At 44.0% G+C, this 17,764-nt stretch overlaps 23 non-coding genes across 23 annotated transcripts; all 23 read right to left on the bottom strand.

Annotated features, from left to right (window-relative positions):
• Positions 1-417: 417 nt before the first annotated feature.
• Positions 418-489, bottom strand: trnae-cuc (transfer RNA glutamic acid (anticodon CUC)). The gene has a single exon. It is a non-coding gene; the product is annotated as a tRNA-Glu (tRNA).
• Positions 490-598: 109 nt separating this feature from the next.
• On the bottom strand, positions 599-670 carry trnae-cuc (transfer RNA glutamic acid (anticodon CUC)). The gene has a single exon. It is a non-coding gene; the product is annotated as a tRNA-Glu (tRNA).
• A 1,153-nt stretch (positions 671-1,823) lies between these two features.
• Positions 1,824-1,895, bottom strand: trnae-cuc (transfer RNA glutamic acid (anticodon CUC)). Its single transcript has one exon. It is a non-coding gene; the product is annotated as a tRNA-Glu (tRNA).
• A 109-nt stretch (positions 1,896-2,004) lies between these two features.
• On the bottom strand, positions 2,005-2,076 carry trnae-cuc (transfer RNA glutamic acid (anticodon CUC)). The gene has a single exon. It is a non-coding gene; the product is annotated as a tRNA-Glu (tRNA).
• Positions 2,077-3,229: 1,153 nt separating this feature from the next.
• On the bottom strand, positions 3,230-3,301 carry trnae-cuc (transfer RNA glutamic acid (anticodon CUC)). Its single transcript has one exon. It is a non-coding gene; the product is annotated as a tRNA-Glu (tRNA).
• Positions 3,302-3,410: 109 nt separating this feature from the next.
• Positions 3,411-3,482, bottom strand: trnae-cuc (transfer RNA glutamic acid (anticodon CUC)). Its single transcript has one exon. It is a non-coding gene; the product is annotated as a tRNA-Glu (tRNA).
• A 1,153-nt stretch (positions 3,483-4,635) lies between these two features.
• Positions 4,636-4,707, bottom strand: trnae-cuc (transfer RNA glutamic acid (anticodon CUC)). The gene has a single exon. It is a non-coding gene; the product is annotated as a tRNA-Glu (tRNA).
• A 109-nt stretch (positions 4,708-4,816) lies between these two features.
• Positions 4,817-4,888, bottom strand: trnae-cuc (transfer RNA glutamic acid (anticodon CUC)). Its single transcript has one exon. It is a non-coding gene; the product is annotated as a tRNA-Glu (tRNA).
• A 1,153-nt stretch (positions 4,889-6,041) lies between these two features.
• trnae-cuc (transfer RNA glutamic acid (anticodon CUC)) lies at positions 6,042-6,113 on the bottom strand. The gene has a single exon. It is a non-coding gene; the product is annotated as a tRNA-Glu (tRNA).
• Positions 6,114-6,222: 109 nt separating this feature from the next.
• On the bottom strand, positions 6,223-6,294 carry trnae-uuc (transfer RNA glutamic acid (anticodon UUC)). The gene has a single exon. It is a non-coding gene; the product is annotated as a tRNA-Glu (tRNA).
• Positions 6,295-7,447: 1,153 nt separating this feature from the next.
• trnae-cuc (transfer RNA glutamic acid (anticodon CUC)) lies at positions 7,448-7,519 on the bottom strand. The gene has a single exon. It is a non-coding gene; the product is annotated as a tRNA-Glu (tRNA).
• Positions 7,520-8,850: 1,331 nt separating this feature from the next.
• On the bottom strand, positions 8,851-8,922 carry trnae-cuc (transfer RNA glutamic acid (anticodon CUC)). Its single transcript has one exon. It is a non-coding gene; the product is annotated as a tRNA-Glu (tRNA).
• Positions 8,923-9,031: 109 nt separating this feature from the next.
• trnae-cuc (transfer RNA glutamic acid (anticodon CUC)) lies at positions 9,032-9,103 on the bottom strand. Its single transcript has one exon. It is a non-coding gene; the product is annotated as a tRNA-Glu (tRNA).
• A 1,153-nt stretch (positions 9,104-10,256) lies between these two features.
• On the bottom strand, positions 10,257-10,328 carry trnae-cuc (transfer RNA glutamic acid (anticodon CUC)). The gene has a single exon. It is a non-coding gene; the product is annotated as a tRNA-Glu (tRNA).
• A 1,332-nt stretch (positions 10,329-11,660) lies between these two features.
• On the bottom strand, positions 11,661-11,732 carry trnae-cuc (transfer RNA glutamic acid (anticodon CUC)). Its single transcript has one exon. It is a non-coding gene; the product is annotated as a tRNA-Glu (tRNA).
• Positions 11,733-11,841: 109 nt separating this feature from the next.
• On the bottom strand, positions 11,842-11,913 carry trnae-cuc (transfer RNA glutamic acid (anticodon CUC)). Its single transcript has one exon. It is a non-coding gene; the product is annotated as a tRNA-Glu (tRNA).
• A 1,153-nt stretch (positions 11,914-13,066) lies between these two features.
• Positions 13,067-13,138, bottom strand: trnae-cuc (transfer RNA glutamic acid (anticodon CUC)). Its single transcript has one exon. It is a non-coding gene; the product is annotated as a tRNA-Glu (tRNA).
• Positions 13,139-13,247: 109 nt separating this feature from the next.
• Positions 13,248-13,319, bottom strand: trnae-cuc (transfer RNA glutamic acid (anticodon CUC)). The gene has a single exon. It is a non-coding gene; the product is annotated as a tRNA-Glu (tRNA).
• Positions 13,320-14,472: 1,153 nt separating this feature from the next.
• Positions 14,473-14,544, bottom strand: trnae-cuc (transfer RNA glutamic acid (anticodon CUC)). The gene has a single exon. It is a non-coding gene; the product is annotated as a tRNA-Glu (tRNA).
• A 1,332-nt stretch (positions 14,545-15,876) lies between these two features.
• trnae-cuc (transfer RNA glutamic acid (anticodon CUC)) lies at positions 15,877-15,948 on the bottom strand. The gene has a single exon. It is a non-coding gene; the product is annotated as a tRNA-Glu (tRNA).
• A 109-nt stretch (positions 15,949-16,057) lies between these two features.
• Positions 16,058-16,129, bottom strand: trnae-cuc (transfer RNA glutamic acid (anticodon CUC)). Its single transcript has one exon. It is a non-coding gene; the product is annotated as a tRNA-Glu (tRNA).
• Positions 16,130-17,282: 1,153 nt separating this feature from the next.
• On the bottom strand, positions 17,283-17,354 carry trnae-cuc (transfer RNA glutamic acid (anticodon CUC)). The gene has a single exon. It is a non-coding gene; the product is annotated as a tRNA-Glu (tRNA).
• Positions 17,355-17,463: 109 nt separating this feature from the next.
• Positions 17,464-17,535, bottom strand: trnae-cuc (transfer RNA glutamic acid (anticodon CUC)). Its single transcript has one exon. It is a non-coding gene; the product is annotated as a tRNA-Glu (tRNA).
• Positions 17,536-17,764: the final 229 nt, after the last annotated feature.

Below are 17,764 nucleotides of genomic sequence, written 5' to 3'. Positions count from 1 at the left end.
CACAGTAAAACGAGTCTTATATCGACATAACCTGAAAGGCCGCTCAGCAAGGAAGAAGCTGCTGCTCCAAAACTGCCATAAAAAAGCCTGACTGCAGTTTGTGGACAAAGATCCTACTTTTTGGAGAAATGTCCTCTAGTCTGATGAAACAAAAATATAACTATTTGGCTATAATGACCATTGTTATGTTTGGAGGAAAAAGGTGGAGGCTTGCAAGCCGAAGAACACCATCCCAACAGTGAAGCACAGGGGTGGCAGCATCATGTTGTGGGGTGCTTTGCTGCAGGAGGGACTGGTGCACCACTAGAAAACAAGGTAAGGATAATGCAGGGGAAATCAGTTTGCAATTAAAGTGGTACATATGTGCGATTACCTACTAAATTCAGTGTGACAGGTTGCACAAGTAACAAAGACTAGTTCCCTGACCGGGAATCGAACCCGGGCCGCGGCGGTGAGAGCACCGAATCCTAACCAGTAGACCATCAGGGAAGGATAACCAAAAGCAAATCGGTTCTCAATTTGAAATGCTACATATGTGCGATGTCCGCCCAAATTTTTTGTGACAGGTTGCACAAGTAAAAAGGTCGCAAATGTTAAGTTCCCTGACCGGGAATCGAACCCGGGCCGCGGCGGTGAGAGCGCCGAATCCTAACCACTAGACCACCAGGGAAGGATACTTCTGTGCAAATCGGTTTACAATTTCAAATGGTACATACAGTTGAAGTCGGAAGTTTACATACACTTATGTTGGAGTCATTAAAAGTCGTTTGTCAACCACTCCACACATGTCTTGTTTAACAAACTATAGTTTTGGCAAGTCGGTTAGGACATGTACTTTGTGCATGACACATGTCATTTTTCCAACAATTGTTTACAGACAGATTATTTCACTTATAATTCACTGTATCACAAATCCAGTGGGTCAGAGGTTTACATACACTAAGTTGGCTGTGCCTTTAAACAGCGTGGAAAATTCCCGAAAATGATGTCATGGCTTTAGAAGCTTCTGATAGGCTAATTGACATCATTTGAGTCAATTGGAGGTGTACCTGTAGATGTATTTCAAGGCCTACCTTTAAACTCGGTGCCTCTTTGCTTGACATCATGGGAAAATCAAAAGAAATCAGCCAAGACCTCAGAAAACAATTGTAGACCTCCACAAGTCTGGTTCATCCTTGGGAGCAATTTCCAAACGCCTGAAGTTACCGAGTTCATCTGTAGAAAAAATGGTACGCAAGTAAAAACACCATGTGACCACGCAGCCGTCATACCGCTCAGGAAGGAGACGCGTTCTGTCTCCTAGAGATGAACGTACTTTGGTGCGAAAAGTGCAAATCAATCCCAGAACAACAGCAAAGGACCTTGTGAAGATGCTGGAGGAAACAGGTCCAAAAGTATCTACATCCACAGTAAAACGAGTCCTACATCGACATAACCTGAAAGGCCGCTCAGCAAGGAAGAAGCTGCTGCTCCAAAACTGCCATAAAAAAGCCTGACTGCAGTTTGTGGACAAAGATCCTACTTTTTGGAGAAATGTCCTCTGGTCTGATGAAACAAAAATATAACTATTTGGCCATAATGACCATTGTTATGTTTGGAGGCAAAAGGTGGAGGCTTGCAAGCCGAAGAACACCATCCCAACAGTGAAGCACAGGGGTGGCAGCATCATGTTGTGGGGGTGCTTTGCTGCAGGAGGGACTGGTGCACCACTAGAAAACAAGGTAAGGATAATGCAGGGGAAATCAGTTTGCAATTAAAGTGGTACATCTGTGCGATTACCTATTAAATTCAGTGTGACAGGTTGCACAAGTAAGAAAGACTAGTTCCCTGACCGGGAATCGAAGCCGGGCCGCGGCGGTGAGAGCACCGAATCCTAACCACTAGACCATCAGGGAAGGATAACACAAAGCAAATCGGTTCTCAATTTGAAATGCTACATATGTGCGATGTCCGCCCAAATTTTTTGTGACAGGTTGCACAAGTAAAAACGTCGCAAATGATAAGTTCCCTGACAGGGAATCGAACCCGGGCCGCGGCAGTGAGAGCGCCGAATCCTAACCACTAGACCACCAGGGAAGGATACTTCTGTGCAAATCGGTTTACAATTTGAAATGGTACATACATTTGAAGTCGGAAGTTTACGTACACTTATGTTGGAGTCATTAAAAGTCGTTTGTCAACCACTCCACACATGTCTTGTTTAACAAACTATAGTTTTGGCAAGTCGGTTAGGACATGTACTTTGTGCATGACACAAGTCATTTTTCCAACAATTGTTTACAGACAGATTATTTCACTTATAATTCACTGTATCACAAATCCAGTGGGTCAGAGGTTTACATACACTAAGTTGGCTGTGCCTTTAAACAGCGTGGAAAATTCCCGAAAATGATGTCATGGCTTTAGAAGCTTCTGATTGGCTAATTGACATCATTTGAGTCAATTGGAGGTGTACCTGTAGATGTATTTCAAGGCCTACCTTTAAAGTCGGTGCCTCTTTGCTTGACATCATGGGAAAATCAAAAGACATCAGCCAAGACCTCAGAAAACAATTGTAGACCTCCACAAGTCTGGTTCATCCTTGGGAGCAATTTCCAAACGCCTGAAGGTACCGAGTTCATCTGTAGAAAAAATGGTACGCAAGTAAAAACACCATGTGACCACGCAGCCGTCATACCGCTCAGGAAGGAGACGCGTTCTGTCTCCTAGAGATGAACGTACTTTGGTGCGAAAAGTGCAAATCAATCCCAGAACAACAGCAAAGGACCTTGTGAAGATGCTGGAGGAAACAGATCCAAAAGTATCTACATCCACAGTAAAACGAGTCCTATATCGACTTAACCTGAAAGGCCGCTCAGCAAGGAAGAAGCTGCTGCTCCAAAACTGCCATAAAAAAGCCTGACTGCAGTTTGTGGACAAAGATCCTACTTTTTGGAGAAATGTCCTCTGGTCTGATGAAACAAAAATATAACTATTTGGCTATAATGACCATTGTTATGTTTGGAGGCAAAAGGTGCAGCCTTGCAAGCCGAAGAACACCATCCCAACCGTGAAGCACAGGGGTGGCAGCATCATGTTGTGGGGGTGCTTTGCTGCAGGAGGGACTGGTGCACCACTAGAAAACAAGGTAAGGATAATGCAGGGGAAATCAGTTTGCAATTAAAGTGGTACATATGTGCGATTACCTACTAAATTCAGTGTGACAGGTTGCACAAGTAACAAAGACTAGTTCCCTGACCGGGAATCGAACCCGGGCCGCGGCGGTGAGAGCACCGAATCCTAACCAGTAGACCATCAGGGAAGGATAACCCAAAGCAAATCGGTTCTCAATTTGAAATGCTACATATGTGCGATGTCCGCCCAATTTTTTTGTGACAGGTTGCACAAGTAAAAAGGTCGCAAATGATAAGTTCCCTGACCGGGAATCGAACCCGGGCCGCGGCGGTGAGAGCGCCGAATCCTAACCACTAGACCACCAGGGAAGGATACTGCTGTGCAAATCGGTTTACAATTTGAAATGGTACATACAGTTGAAGTCGGAAGTTTACGTACACTTATGTTGGAGTCATTAAAAGTCGTTTGTCAACCACTCCACACATGTCTTGTTTAACAAACTATAGTTTTGGCAAGTCGGTTAGGACATGTACTTTGTGCATGATACAAGTCATTTTTCCAACAATTGTTTACAGACAGATTATTTCACATATAATTCACTGTATCACAAATCCAGTGGGTCAGAGGTTTACTTACACTAAGTTGGCTGTGCCTTTAAACAGCGTGGAAAATTCCCGAAAATGATGTCATGGCTTTAGAAGCTTCTGATTGGCTAATTGACATCATTTGAGTCAATTGGAGGTGTACCTGTAGATGTATTTCAAGGCCTACCTTTAAACTCGGTGCCTCTTTGCTTGACATCATGGGAAAATCAAAAGAAATCAGCCAAGACCTCAGAAAACAATTGTAGACCTCCACAAGTCTGGTTCATCCTTGGGAGCAATTTCCAAACGCCTGAAGGTACCGAGTTCATCTGTAGAAAAAATGGTACGCAAGTAAAAACACCATGTGACCACGCAGCCGTCATACCGCTCAGGAAGGAGACGCGTTCTGTCTCCTAGAGATGAACGTACTTTGGTGCGAAAAGTGCAAATCAATCCCAGAACAACAGCAAAGGACCTTGTGAAGATGCTGGAGGAAACAGATCCAAAAGTATCTACATCCACAGTAAAACGAGTCCTATATCGACTTTACCTGAAAGGCCGCTCAGCAAGGAAGAAGCTGCTGCTCCAAAACTGCCATAAAAAAGCCTGACTGCAGTTTGTGGACAAAGATCCTACTTTTTGGAGAAATGTCCTCTGGTCTGATGAAACAAAAATATAACTATTTGGCTATAATGAAAATTGTTATGTTTGGAGGCAAAAGGTGCAGGCTTGCAAGCCGAAGAACACCATCCCAACCGTGAAGCACAGGGGTGGCAGCATCATGTTCTGGGGGTGCTTTGCTGCAGGAGGGTCTGGTGCACCACTAGAAAACAAGGTAAGGATAATGCAGGGGAAATCAGTTTGCAATTAAAGTGGTACATATGTGCGATTACCTACTAAATTCAGTGTGACAGGTTGCACAAGTAACAAAGACTAGTTCCCTGACCGGGAATCGAACCCGGGCCGCGGCGGTGAGAACACCGAATCCTAACCAGTAGACCATCAGGGAAGGATAACCCAAAGCAAATCGGTTCTCAATTTGAAATGCTACATATGTGCGATGTCCGCCCAAATTTTTTGTGATAGGTTGCACAAGTAAAAAGGTCGCAAATGATAAGTTCCCTGACCGGGAATCGAACCCGGGCCGCGGCGGTGAGAGCGCCGAATCCTAACCACTAGACCACCAGGGAAGGATACTTCTGTGCAAATCGGTTTACAATTTCAAATGGTACATACAGTTGAAGTCGGAAGTTTACATACACTTATGTTGGAGTCATTAAAAGTCGTTTGTCAACCACTCCACACATGTCTTGTTTAACAAACTATAGTTTTGGCAAGTCGGTTAGGACATGTACTTTGTGCATGACACATGTCATTTTTCCAACAATTGTTTACAGACAGATTATTTCACTTATAATTCACTGTATCACAAATCCAGTGGGTCAGAGGTTTACATACACTAAGTTGGCTGTGCCTTTAAACAGCGTGGAAAATTCCCGAAAATGATGTCATGGCTTTAGAAGCTTCTGATAGGCTAATTGACATCATTTGAGTCAATTGGAGGTGTACCTGTAGATGTATTTCAAGGCCTACCTTTAAACTCGGTGCCTCTTTGCTTGACATCATGGGAAAATCAAAAGAAATCAGCCAAGACCTCAGAAAACAATTGTAGACCTCCACAAGTCTGGTTCATCCTTGGGAGCAATTTCCAAACGCCTGAAGTTACCGAGTTCATCTGTAGAAAAAATGGTACGCAAGTAAAAACACCATGTGACCACGCAGCTATCATACCGCTCAGGAAGGAGACGCGTTCTGTCTCCTAGAGATGAACGTACTTTGGTGCGAAAAGTGCAAATCAATCCCAGAACAACAGCAAAGGACCTTGTGAAGATGCTGGAGGAAACAGGTCCAAAAGTATCTACATCCACAGTAAAACGAGTCCTATATCGACATAACCTGAAAGGCCGCTCAGCAAGGAAGAAGCTGCTGCTCCAAAACTGCCATAAAAAAGCCTGACTGCAGTTTGTGGACAAAGATCCTACTTTTTGGAGAAATGTCCTCTGGTCTGATGAAACAAAAATATAACTATTTGGCTATAATGACCATTGTTATGTTTGGAGGCAAAAGGTGCAGGCTTGCAAGCCGAAGAACACCATCCCAACCGTGAAGCACAGGGGTGGCAGCATCATGTTGTGGGGGTGCTTTGCTGCAGGAGGGACTGGTGCACCACTAGAAAACAAGGTAAGGATAATGCAGGGGAAATCAGTTTGCAATTAAAGTGGTACATATGTGCGATTACCTACTAAATTCAGTGTGACAGGTTGCACAAGTAACAAAGACTAGTTCCCTGACCGGGAATCGAACCCGGGCCGCGGCGGTGAGAGCACCGAATCCTAACCAGTAGACCATCAGGGAAGGATAACCCAAAGCAAATCGGTTCTCAATTTGAAATGCTACATATGTGCGATGTCCGCCCAAATTTTTTGTGACAGGTTGCACAAGTAAAAAGGTCGCAAATGATAAGTTCCTTGACCGGGAATCGAACCCGGGCCGTGGCGGTGAGAGCGCCGAATCCTAACCACTAGACCACCAGGGAAGGATACTGCTGTGCAAATCGGTTTACAATTTGAAATGGTACATACAGTTGAAGTCGGAAGTTTACGTACACTTATGTTGGAGTCATTAAAAGTCGTTTGTCAACCACTCCACACATGTCTTGTTTAACAAACTATAGTTTTGGCAAGTCGGTTAGGACATGTACTTTGTGCATGACACAAGTCATTTTTCCAACAATTGTTTACAGACAGATTATTTCACTTATAATTCACTGTATCACAAATCCAGTGGGTCAGAGGTTTACATACACTAAGTTGGCTGTGCCTTTAAACAGCGTGGAAAATACCCGAAAATGATGTCATGGCTTTAGAAGCTTCTGATTGGCTAATTGACATCATTTGAGTCAATTGGAGGTGTACCTGTAGATGTATTTCAAGGCCTACCTTTAAACTCGGTGCCTCTTTGCTTGACATCATGGGAAAATCAAAAGAAATCAGCCAAGACCTCAGAAAACAATTGTAGACCTCCACAAGTCTGGTTCATCCTTGGGAGCAATTTCCAAACGCCTGAAGGTACCGAGTTCATCTGTAGAAAAAAATGGTACGCAAGTAAAAACACCATGTGACCACGCAGCCGTCATACCGCTCAGGAAGGAGACGCGTTCTGTCTCCTAGAGATGAACGTACTTTGGTGCGAAAAGTGCAAATCAATCCTAAAACAACAGCAAACGACCTTGTGAAGATGCTGGAGGAAACAGGTCCAAAAGTATCTACATCCACAGTAAAACGAGTCTTATATCGACATAACCTGAAAGGCCGCTCAGCAAGGAAGAAGCTGCTGCTCCGAAACTGCCATAAAAAAGCCTGACTGCAGTTTGTGGACAAAGATCCTACTTTTTGGAGAAATGTCCTCTGGTCTGATGAAACAAAAATATAACTATTTGGCTATAATGACCATTGTTATGTTTGGAGGCAAAAGGTGGAGGCTTGCAAGCCGAAGAACACCATCCCAACAGTGAAGCACAGGGGTGGCAGCATCATGTTGTGGGGTGCTTTGCTGCAGGAGGGACTGGTGCACCACTAGAAAACAAGGTAAGGATAATGCAGGGGAAATCAGTTTGCAATTAAAGTGGTACATATGTGCGATTACCTACTAAATTCAGTGTGACAGGTTGCACAAGTAACAAAGACTAGTTCCCTGACCGGGAATCGAACCCGGGCCGCGGCGGTGAGAGCACCGAATCCTAACCAGTAGACCATCAGGGAAGGATAACCCAAAGCAAATCGGTTCTCAATTTGAAATGCTACATATGTGCGATGTCCGCCCAAATTTTTTGTGACAGGTTGCACAAGTAAAAAGGTCGCAAATGATAAGTTCCCTGACCGGGAATCGAACCCGGGCCGCGGCGAGAGCGCCGAATCCTAACCACTAGACCACCAGGGAAGGATACTTCTGTGCAAATCGGTTTACAATTTGAAATGGTACATACAGTTGAAGTCGGAAGTTTACGTACACTTATGTTGGAGTCATTAAAAGTCGTTTGTCAACCACTCCACACATGTCTTGTTTAACAAACTATAGTTTTGGCAAGTCGGTTAGGACATGTACTTTGTGCATGACACAAGTAATTTTTCCAACAATTGTTTACAGACAGATTATTTCACTTATAATTCACTGTATCACAAATCCAGTGGGTCAGAGGTTTACATACACTAAGTTGGCTGTGCCTTTAAACAGCGTTGAAAATTCCCGAAAATGATGTCATGGCTTTAGAAGCTTCTGATTGGCTAATTGACATCATTTGAGTCAATTGGAGGTGTACCTGTAGATGTATTTCAAGGCCTACCTTTAAACTCGGTGCCTCTTTGCTTGACATCATGGGAAAATCAAAAGAAATCAGCCAAGACCTCAGAAAACAATTGTAGACCTCCACAAGTCTGGTTCATCCTTGGGAGCAATTTCCAAACGCCTGAAGGTACCGAGTTCATCTGTAGAAAAAATGGTACGCAAGTAAAAACACCATGTGACCACGCAGCCGTCATACCGCTCAGGAAGGAGACGCGTTCTGTCTCCTAGAGATGAACGTACTTTGGTGCGAAAAGTGCAAATCAATCCCAGAACAACAGCAAAGGACCTTGTGAAGATGCTGGAGGAAACAGATCCAAAAGTATCTACATCCACAGTAAAACGAGTCCTATATCGACTTTACCTGAAAGGCCGCTCAGCAAGGAAGAAGCTGCTGCTCCAAAACTGCCATAAAAAAGCCTGACTGCAGTTTGTGGACAAAGATCCTACTTTTTGGAGAAATGTCCTCTGGTCTGATGAAACAAAAATATAACTATTTGGCTATAATGAAAATTGTTATGTTTGGAGGCAAAAGGTGCAGGCTTGCAAGCCGAAGAACACCATCCCAACCGTGAAGCACAGGGGTGGCAGCATCATGTTCTGGGGGTGCTTTGCTGCAGGAGGGTCTGGTGCACCACTAGAAAACAAGGTAAGGATAATGCAGGGGAAATCAGTTTGCAATTAAAGTGGTACATATGTGCGATTACCTACTAAATTCAGTGTGACAGGTTGCACAAGTAACAAAGACTAGTTCCCTGACCGGGAATCGAACCCGGGCCGCGGCGGTGAGAACACCGAATCCTAACCAGTAGACCATCAGGGAAGGATAACCCAAAGCAAATCGGTTCTCAATTTGAAATGCTACATATGTGCGATGTCCGCCCAAATTTTTTGTGATAGGTTGCACAAGTAAAAAGGTCGCAAATGATAAGTTCCCTGACCGGGAATCGAACCCGGGCCGCGGCGGTGAGAGCGCCGAATCCTAACCACTAGACCACCAGGGAAGGATACTTCTGTGCAAATCGGTTTACAATTTGAAATGGTACATACAGTTGAAGTCGGAAGTTTACGTACACTTATGTTGGAGTCATTAAAAGTCGTTTGTCAACCACTCCACACATGTCTTGTTTAACAAACTATAGTTTTGGCAAGTCGGTTAGGACATGTACTTTGTGCATGACACAAGTCATTTTTCCAACAATTGTTTACAGACAGATTATTTCACTTATAATTCACTGTATCACAAATCCAGTGGGTCAGAGGTTTACATACACTAAGTTGGCTGTGCCTTTAAACAGCGTGGAAAATACCCGAAAATGATGTCATGGCTTTAGAAGCTTCTGATTGGCTAATTGACATCATTTGAGTCAATTGGAGGTGTACCTGTAGATGTATTTCAAGGCCTACCTTTAAACTCGGTGCCTCTTTGCTTGACATCATGGGAAAATCAAAAGAAATCAGCCAAGACCTCAGAAAACAATTGTAGACCTCCACAAGTCTGGTTCATCCTTGGGAGCAATTTCCAAACGCCTGAAGGTACCGAGTTCATCTGTAGAAAAAAATGGTACGCAAGTAAAAACACCATGTGACCACGCAGCCGTCATACCGCTCAGGAAGGAGACGCGTTCTGTCTCCTAGAGATGAACGTACTTTGGTGCGAAAAGTGCAAATCAATCCTAAAACAACAGCAAACGACCTTGTGAAGATGCTGGAGGAAACAGGTCCAAAAGTATCTACATCCACAGTAAAACGAGTCTTATATCGACATAACCTGAAAGGCCGCTCAGCAAGGAAGAAGCTGCTGCTCCGAAACTGCCATAAAAAAGCCTGACTGCAGTTTGTGGACAAAGATCCTACTTTTTGGAGAAATGTCCTCTGGTCTGATGAAACAAAAATATAACTATTTGGCTATAATGACCATTGTTATGTTTGGAGGCAAAAGGTGGAGGCTTGCAAGCCGAAGAACACCATCCCAACAGTGAAGCACAGGGGTGGCAGCATCATGTTGTGGGGTGCTTTGCTGCAGGAGGGACTGGTGCACCACTAGAAAACAAGGTAAGGATAATGCAGGGGAAATCAGTTTGCAATTAAAGTGGTACATATGTGCGATTACCTACTAAATTCAGTGTGACAGGTTGCACAAGTAACAAAGACTAGTTCCCTGACCGGGAATCGAACCCGGGCCGCGGCGGTGAGAGCACCGAATCCTAACCAGTAGACCATCAGGGAAGGATAACCCAAAGCAAATCGGTTCTCAATTTGAAATGCTACATATGTGCGATGTCCGCCCAAATTTTTTGTGACAGGTTGCACAAGTAAAAAGGTCGCAAATGATAAGTTCCCTGACCGGGAATCGAACCCGGGCCGCGGCGAGAGCGCCGAATCCTAACCACTAGACCACCAGGGAAGGATACTTCTGTGCAAATCGGTTTACAATTTGAAATGGTACATACAGTTGAAGTCGGAAGTTTACGTACACTTATGTTGGAGTCATTAAAAGTCGTTTGTCAACCACTCCACACATGTCTTGTTTAACAAACTATAGTTTTGGCAAGTCGGTTAGGACATGTACTTTGTGCATGACACAAGTAATTTTTCCAACAATTGTTTACAGACAGATTATTTCACTTATAATTCACTGTATCACAAATCCAGTGGGTCAGAGGTTTACATACACTAAGTTGGCTGTGCCTTTAAACAGCGTTGAAAATTCCCGAAAATGATGTCATGGCTTTAGAAGCTTCTGATTGGCTAATTGACATCATTTGAGTCAATTGGAGGTGTACCTGTAGATGTATTTCAAGGCCTACCTTTAAACTCGGTGCCTCTTTGCTTGACATCATGGGAAAATCAAAAGAAATCAGCCAAGACCTCAGAAAACAATTGTAGACCTCCACAAGTCTGGTTCATCCTTGGGAGCAATTTCCAAACGCCTGAAGGTACCGAGTTCATCTGTAGAAAAAATGGTACGCAAGTAAAAACACCATGTGACCACGCAGCCGTCATACCGCTCAGGAAGGAGACGCGTTCTGTCTCCTAGAGATGAACGTACTTTGGTGCGAAAAGTGCAAATCAATCCCAGAACAACAGCAAAGGACCTTGTGAAGATGCTGGAGGAAACAGGTCCAAAAGTATCTACATCCACAGTAAAACGAGTCCTATATCGACATAACCTGAAAGGCCGCTCAGCAAGGAAGAAGCTGCTGCTCCAAAACTGCCATAAAAAAAGCCTGACTGCAGTTTGTGGACAAAGATCCTACTTTTTGGAGAAATGTCCTCTGGTCTGATGAAACAAAAATATAACTATTTGGCTATAATGACCATTGTTATGTTTGGAGGCAAAAGGTGCAGGCTTGCAAGCCGAAGAACACCATCCCAACCGTGAAGCACAGGTGTGGCAGCATCATGTTGTGGGGGTGCTTTGCTGCAGGAGGGACTGGTGCACCACTAGAAAACAAGGTAAGGATAATGCAGGGGAAATCAGTTTGCAATTAAAGTGGTACATATGTGCGATTACCTACTAAATTCAGTGTGACAGGTTGCACAAGTAACAAAGACTAGTTCCCTGACCGGGAATCGAACCCGGGCCGCGGTGGTGAGAGCACCGAATCCTAACCAGTAGACCATCAGGGAAGGATAACCCAAAGCAAATCGGTTCTCAATTTGAAATGCTATATATGTGCGATGTCCGCCCAAATTTTTTGTGACAGGTTGCACAAGTAAAAAGGTCGCAAATGATAAGTTCCCTGACCGGGAATCGAACCCGGGCCGCGGCGGTGAGAGCGCCAAATCCTAACCACTAGACCACCAGGGAAGGATACTGCTGTGCAAATCGGTTTACAATTTGAAATGGTACATACAGTTGAAGTCGGAAGTTTACGTACACTTATGTTGGAGTCATTAAAAGTCGTTTGTCAACCACTCCACACATGTCTTGTTTAACAAACTATAGTTTTGGCAAGTCGGTTAGGACATGTACTTTGTGCATGACACAAGTCATTTTTCCAACAATTGTTTACAGACAGATTATTTCACTTATAATTCACTGTATCACAAATCCAGTGGGTCAGAGGTTTACATACACTAAGTTGGCTGTGCCTTTAAACAGCGTGGAAAATTCCCGAAAATGATGTCATGGCTTTAGAAGCTTCTGATAGGCTAATTGACATCATTTGAGTCAATTGGAGGTGTACCTGTAGATGTATTTCAAGGCCTACCTTTAAACTCGGTGCTTCTTTGCTTGACATCATGGGAAAATCAAAAGAAATCAACCAAGACCTCAGAAAACAATTGTAGACCTCCACAAGTCTGGTTCATCCTTGGGAGCAATTTCCAAACGCCTGAAGGTACCGAGTTCATCTGTAGAAAAAATGGTACGCAAGTAAAAACACCATGTGACCACGCAGCCGTCATACCGCTCAGGAAGGAGACGCGTTCTGTCTCCTAGAGATGAACGTACTTTGGTGCGAAAAGTGCAAATCAATCCCAGAACAACAGCAAAGGACCTTGTGAAGATGCTGGAGGAAACAGGTCCAAAAGTATCTACATCCACAGTAAAACGAGTCCTATATCGACATAACCTGAAAGGCCGCTCAGCAAGGAAGAAGCTGCTGCTCCAAAACTGCCATAAAAAAGCCTGACTGCAGTTTGTGGACAAAGATCCTACTTTTTGGAGAAATGTCCTCTGGTCTGATGAAACAAAAATATAACTATTTGGCCATAATGACCATTGTTATGTTTGGAGGCAAAGGGTGGAGGCTTGCAAGCCGAAGAACACCATCCCAACCGTGAAGCACAGGGGTGGCAGCATCATGTTGTGGGGGTGCTTTGCTGCAGGAGGGACTGGTGCACCACTAGAAAACAAGGTAAGGATAATGCAGGGGAAATCAGTTTGCAATTAAAGTGGTACATATGTGCAATTACCTACTAAATTCAGTGTGACAGGTTGCACAAGTAACAAAGACTAGTTCCCTGACCGGGAATCGAACCCGGGCCACGGCGGTGAGAGCACCGAATCCTAACCAGTAGACCATCAGGGAAGGATAACCCAAAGCAAATCGGTTCTCAATTTGAAATGCTACATATGTGCGATGTCCGCCCAAATTTTTTGTGACAGGTTGCACAAGTAAAAAGGTCGCAAATGATAAGTTCCCTGACCGGGAATCGAACCCGGGCCGCGGCGGTGAGAGCGCCGAATCCTAACCACTAGACCACCAGGGAAGGATACTGCTGTGCAAATCGGTTTACAATTTGAAATGGTACATACAGTTGAAGTCGGAAGTTTACGTACACTTATGTTGGAGTCATTAAAAGTCGTTTGTCAACCACTCCACACATGTCTTGTTTAACAAACTATAGTTTTGGCAAGTCGGTTAGGACATGTACTTTGTGCATGACACAAGTCATTTTTCCAACAATTGTTTACAGACAGATTATTTCACTTATAATTCACTGTATCACAAATCCAGTGGGTCAGAGGTTTACATACACTAAGTTGGCTGTGCCTTTAAACAGCGTGGAAAATACCCGAAAATGATGTCATGGCTTTAGAAGCTTCTGATTGGCTAATTGACATCATTTGAGTCAATTGGAGGTGTACCTGTAGATGTATTTCAAGGCCTACCTTTAAACTCGGTGCCTCTTTGCTTGACATCATGGGAAAATCAAAAGAAATCAGCCAAGACCTCAGAAAACAATTGTAGACCTCCACAAGTCTGGTTCATCCTTGGGAGCAATTTCCAAACGCCTGAAGGTACCGAGTTCATCTGTAGAAAAAAATGGTACGCAAGTAAAAACACCATGTGACCACGCAGCCGTCATACCGCTCAGGAAGGAGACGCGTTCTGTCTCCTAGAGATGAACGTACTTTGGTGCGAAAAGTGCAAATCAATCCCAGAACAACAGCAAAGGACCTTGTGAAGATGCTGGAGGAAACAGGTCCAAAAGTATCTACATCCACAGTAAAACGAGTCTTATATCGACATAACCTGAAAGGCCGCTCAGCAAGGAAGAAGCTGCTGCTCCGAAACTGCCATAAAAAAGCCTGACTGCAGTTTGTGGACAAAGATCCTACTTTTTGGAGAAATGTCCTCTGGTCTGATGAAACAAAAATATAACTATTTGGCTATAATGACCATTGTTATGTTTGGAGGCAAAAGGTGGAGGCTTGCAAGCCGAAGAACACCATCCCAACAGTGAAGCACAGGGGTGGCAGCATCATGTTGTGGGGTGCTTTGCTGCAGGAGGGACTGGTGCACCACTAGAAAACAAGGTAAGGATAATGCAGGGGAAATCAGTTTGCAATTAAAGTGGTACATATGTGCGATTACCTACTAAATTCAGTGTGACAGGTTGCACAAGTAACAAAGACTAGTTCCCTGACCGGGAATCGAACCCGGGCCGCGGCGGTGAGAGCACCGAATCCTAACCAGTAGACCATCAGGGAAGGATAACCCAAAGCAAATCGGTTCTCAATTTGAAATGCTACATATGTGCGATGTCCGCCCAAATTTTTTGTGACAGGTTGCACAAGTAAAAAGGTCGCAAATGATAAGTTCCCTGACCGGGAATCGAACCCGGGCCGCGGCGAGAGCGCCGAATCCTAACCACTAGACCACCAGGGAAGGATACTTCTGTGCAAATCGGTTTACAATTTGAAATGGTACATACAGTTGAAGTCGGAAGTTTACGTACACTTATGTTGGAGTCATTAAAAGTCGTTTGTCAACCACTCCACACATGTCTTGTTTAACAAACTATAGTTTTGGCAAGTCGGTTAGGACATGTACTTTGTGCATGACACAAGTAATTTTTCCAACAATTGTTTACAGACAGATTATTTCACTTATAATTCACTGTATCACAAATCCAGTGGGTCAGAGGTTTACATACACTAAGTTGGCTGTGCCTTTAAACAGCGTTGAAAATTCCCGAAAATGATGTCATGGCTTTAGAAGCTTCTGATTGGCTAATTGACATCATTTGAGTCAATTGGAGGTGTACCTGTAGATGTATTTCAAGGCCTACCTTTAAACTCGGTGCCTCTTTGCTTGAAATCATGGGAAAATCAAAAGAAATCAGCCAAGACCTCAGAAAACAATTGTAGACCTCCACAAGTCTGGTTCATCCTTGGGAGCAATTTCCAAACGCCTGAAGGTACCGAGTTCATCTGTAGAAAAAATGGTACGCAAGTAAAAACACCATGTGACCACGCAGCCGTCATACCGCTCAGGAAGGAGACGCGTTCTGTCTCCTAGAGATGAACGTACTTTGGTGCGAAAAGTGCAAATCAATCCCAGAACAACAGCAAAGGACCTTGTGAAGATGCTGGAGGAAACAGGTCCAAAAGTATCTACATCCACAGTAAAACGAGTCCTATATCGACATAACCTGAAAGGCCGCTCAGCAAGGAAGAAGCTGCTGCTCCAAAACTGCCATAAAAAAAGCCTGACTGCAGTTTGTGGACAAAGATCCTACTTTTTGGAGAAATGTCCTCTGGTCTGATGAAACAAAAATATAACTATTTGGCTATAATGACCATTGTTATGTTTGGAGGCAAAAGGTGGAGGCTTGCAAGCCGAAGAACACCATCCCAACAGTGAAGCACAGGGGTGGCAGCATCATGTTGTGGGGGTGCTTTGCTGCAGGAGGGACTGGTGCACCACTAGAAAACAAGGTAAGGATAATGCAGGGGAAATCCGTTTGCAATTAAAGTGGTACATATGTGCGATTACCTACTAAATTCAGTGTGACAGGTTGCACAAGTAACAAAGACTAGTTCCCTGACCGGGAATCGAACCCGGGCCGCGGCGGTGAGAGCACCGAATCCTAACCAGTAGACCATCAGGGAAGGATAACCCAAAGCAAATCGGTTCTCAATTTGAAATGCTACATATGTGCGATGTCCGCCCAAATTTTTTGTGACAGGTTGCACAAGTAAAAAGGTCGCAAATGATAAGTTCCCTGACCGGGAATCGAACCCGGGCCGTGGCGGTGAGAGCGCCGAATCCTAACCACTAGACCACCAGGGAAGGATACTGCTGTGCAAATCGGTTTACAATTTGAAATGGTACATACAGTTGAAGTCGGAAGTTTACGTACACTTATGTTGGAGTCATTAAAAGTCGTTTGTCAACCACTCCACACATGTCTTGTTTAACAAACTATAGTTTTGGCAAGTCGGTTAGGACATGTACTTTGTGCATGACACAAGTCATTTTTCCAACAATTGTTTACAGACAGATTATTTCACTTATAATTCACTGTATCACAAATCCAGTGGGTCAGAGGTTTACATACACTAAGTTGGCTGTGCCTTTAAACAGCGTTGAAAATTCCCGAAAATGATGTCATGGCTTTAGAAGCTTCTGATTGGCTAATTGACATCATTTGAGTCAATTGGAGGTGTACCTGTAGATGTATTTCAAGGCCTACCTTTAAACTCGGTGCCTCTTTGCTTGACATCATGGGAAAATCAAAAGAAATCAGCCAAGACCTCAGAAAACAATTGTAGACCTCCACAAGTCTGGTTCATCCTTGGGAGCAATTTCCAAACGCCTGAAGGTACCGAGTTCATCTGTAGAAAAAATGGTACGCAAGTAAAAACACCATGTGACCACGCAGCCGTCATACCGCTCAGGAAGGAGACGCGTTCTGTCTCCTAGAGATGAACGTACTTTGGTGCGAAAAGTGCAAATCAATCCCAGAACAACAGCAAAGGACCTTGTGAAGATGCTGGAGGAAACAGGTCCAAAAGTATCTACATCCACAGTAAAACGAGTCCTATATCGACATAACCTGAAAGGCCGCTCAGCAAGGAAGAAGCTGCTGCTCCAAAACTGCCATAAAAAAGCCTGACTGCAGTTTGTGGACAAAGATCCTACTTTTTGGAGAAATGTCCTCTGGTCTGATGAAACAAAAATATAACTATTTGGCCATAATGACCATTGTTATGTTTGGAGGCAAAAGGTGGAGGCTTGCAAGCCGAAGAACACCATCCCAACCGTGAAGCACAGGGGTGGCAGCATCATGTTGTGGGGGTGCTTTGCTGCAGGAGGGACTGGTGCACCACTAGAAAACAAGGTAAGGATAATGCAGGGGAAATCAGTTTGCAATTAAAGTGGTACATATGTGCAATTACCTACTAAATTCAGTGTGACAGGTTGCACAAGTAACAAAGACTAGTTCCCTGACCGGGAATCGAACCCGGGCCACGGCGGTGAGAGCACCGAATCCTAACCACTAGACCATCAGGGAAGGATAACCCAAAGCAAATCGGTTCTCAATTTGAAATGCTACATATGTGCGATGTCCGCCCAAATTTTTTGTGACAGGTTGCACAAGTAAAAAGGTCGCAAATGATAAGTTCCCTGACCGGGAATCGAACCCGGGCCGCGGCGGTGAGAGCACCAAATCCTAACCACTAGACCACCAGGGAAGGATACTTTTGTGCAAATCGGTTTACAATTTGAAATGGTACATACAGTTGAAGTCGGAAGTTTACGTACACTTATGTTGGAGTCATTAAAAGTCGTTTGTCAACCACTCCACACATGTCTTGTTTAACAAACTATAGTTTTGGCAAGTCGGTTAGGACATGTACTTTGTGCATGACACATGTCATTTTTCCAACAATTGTTTACAGACAGATTATTTCACTTATAATT

Source organism: Salmo salar, chromosome 04 (genome assembly GCF_965601325.2).
Source record: "Salmo salar chromosome 04, fSalSal1, whole genome shotgun sequence".
Classification (NCBI taxonomy): Eukaryota; Metazoa; Chordata; class Actinopteri; order Salmoniformes; family Salmonidae; genus Salmo; species Salmo salar.
The sequence above is the reverse complement of the archived record's forward strand: the minus strand, read 5'-3'. Positions and strand labels throughout refer to the sequence as shown.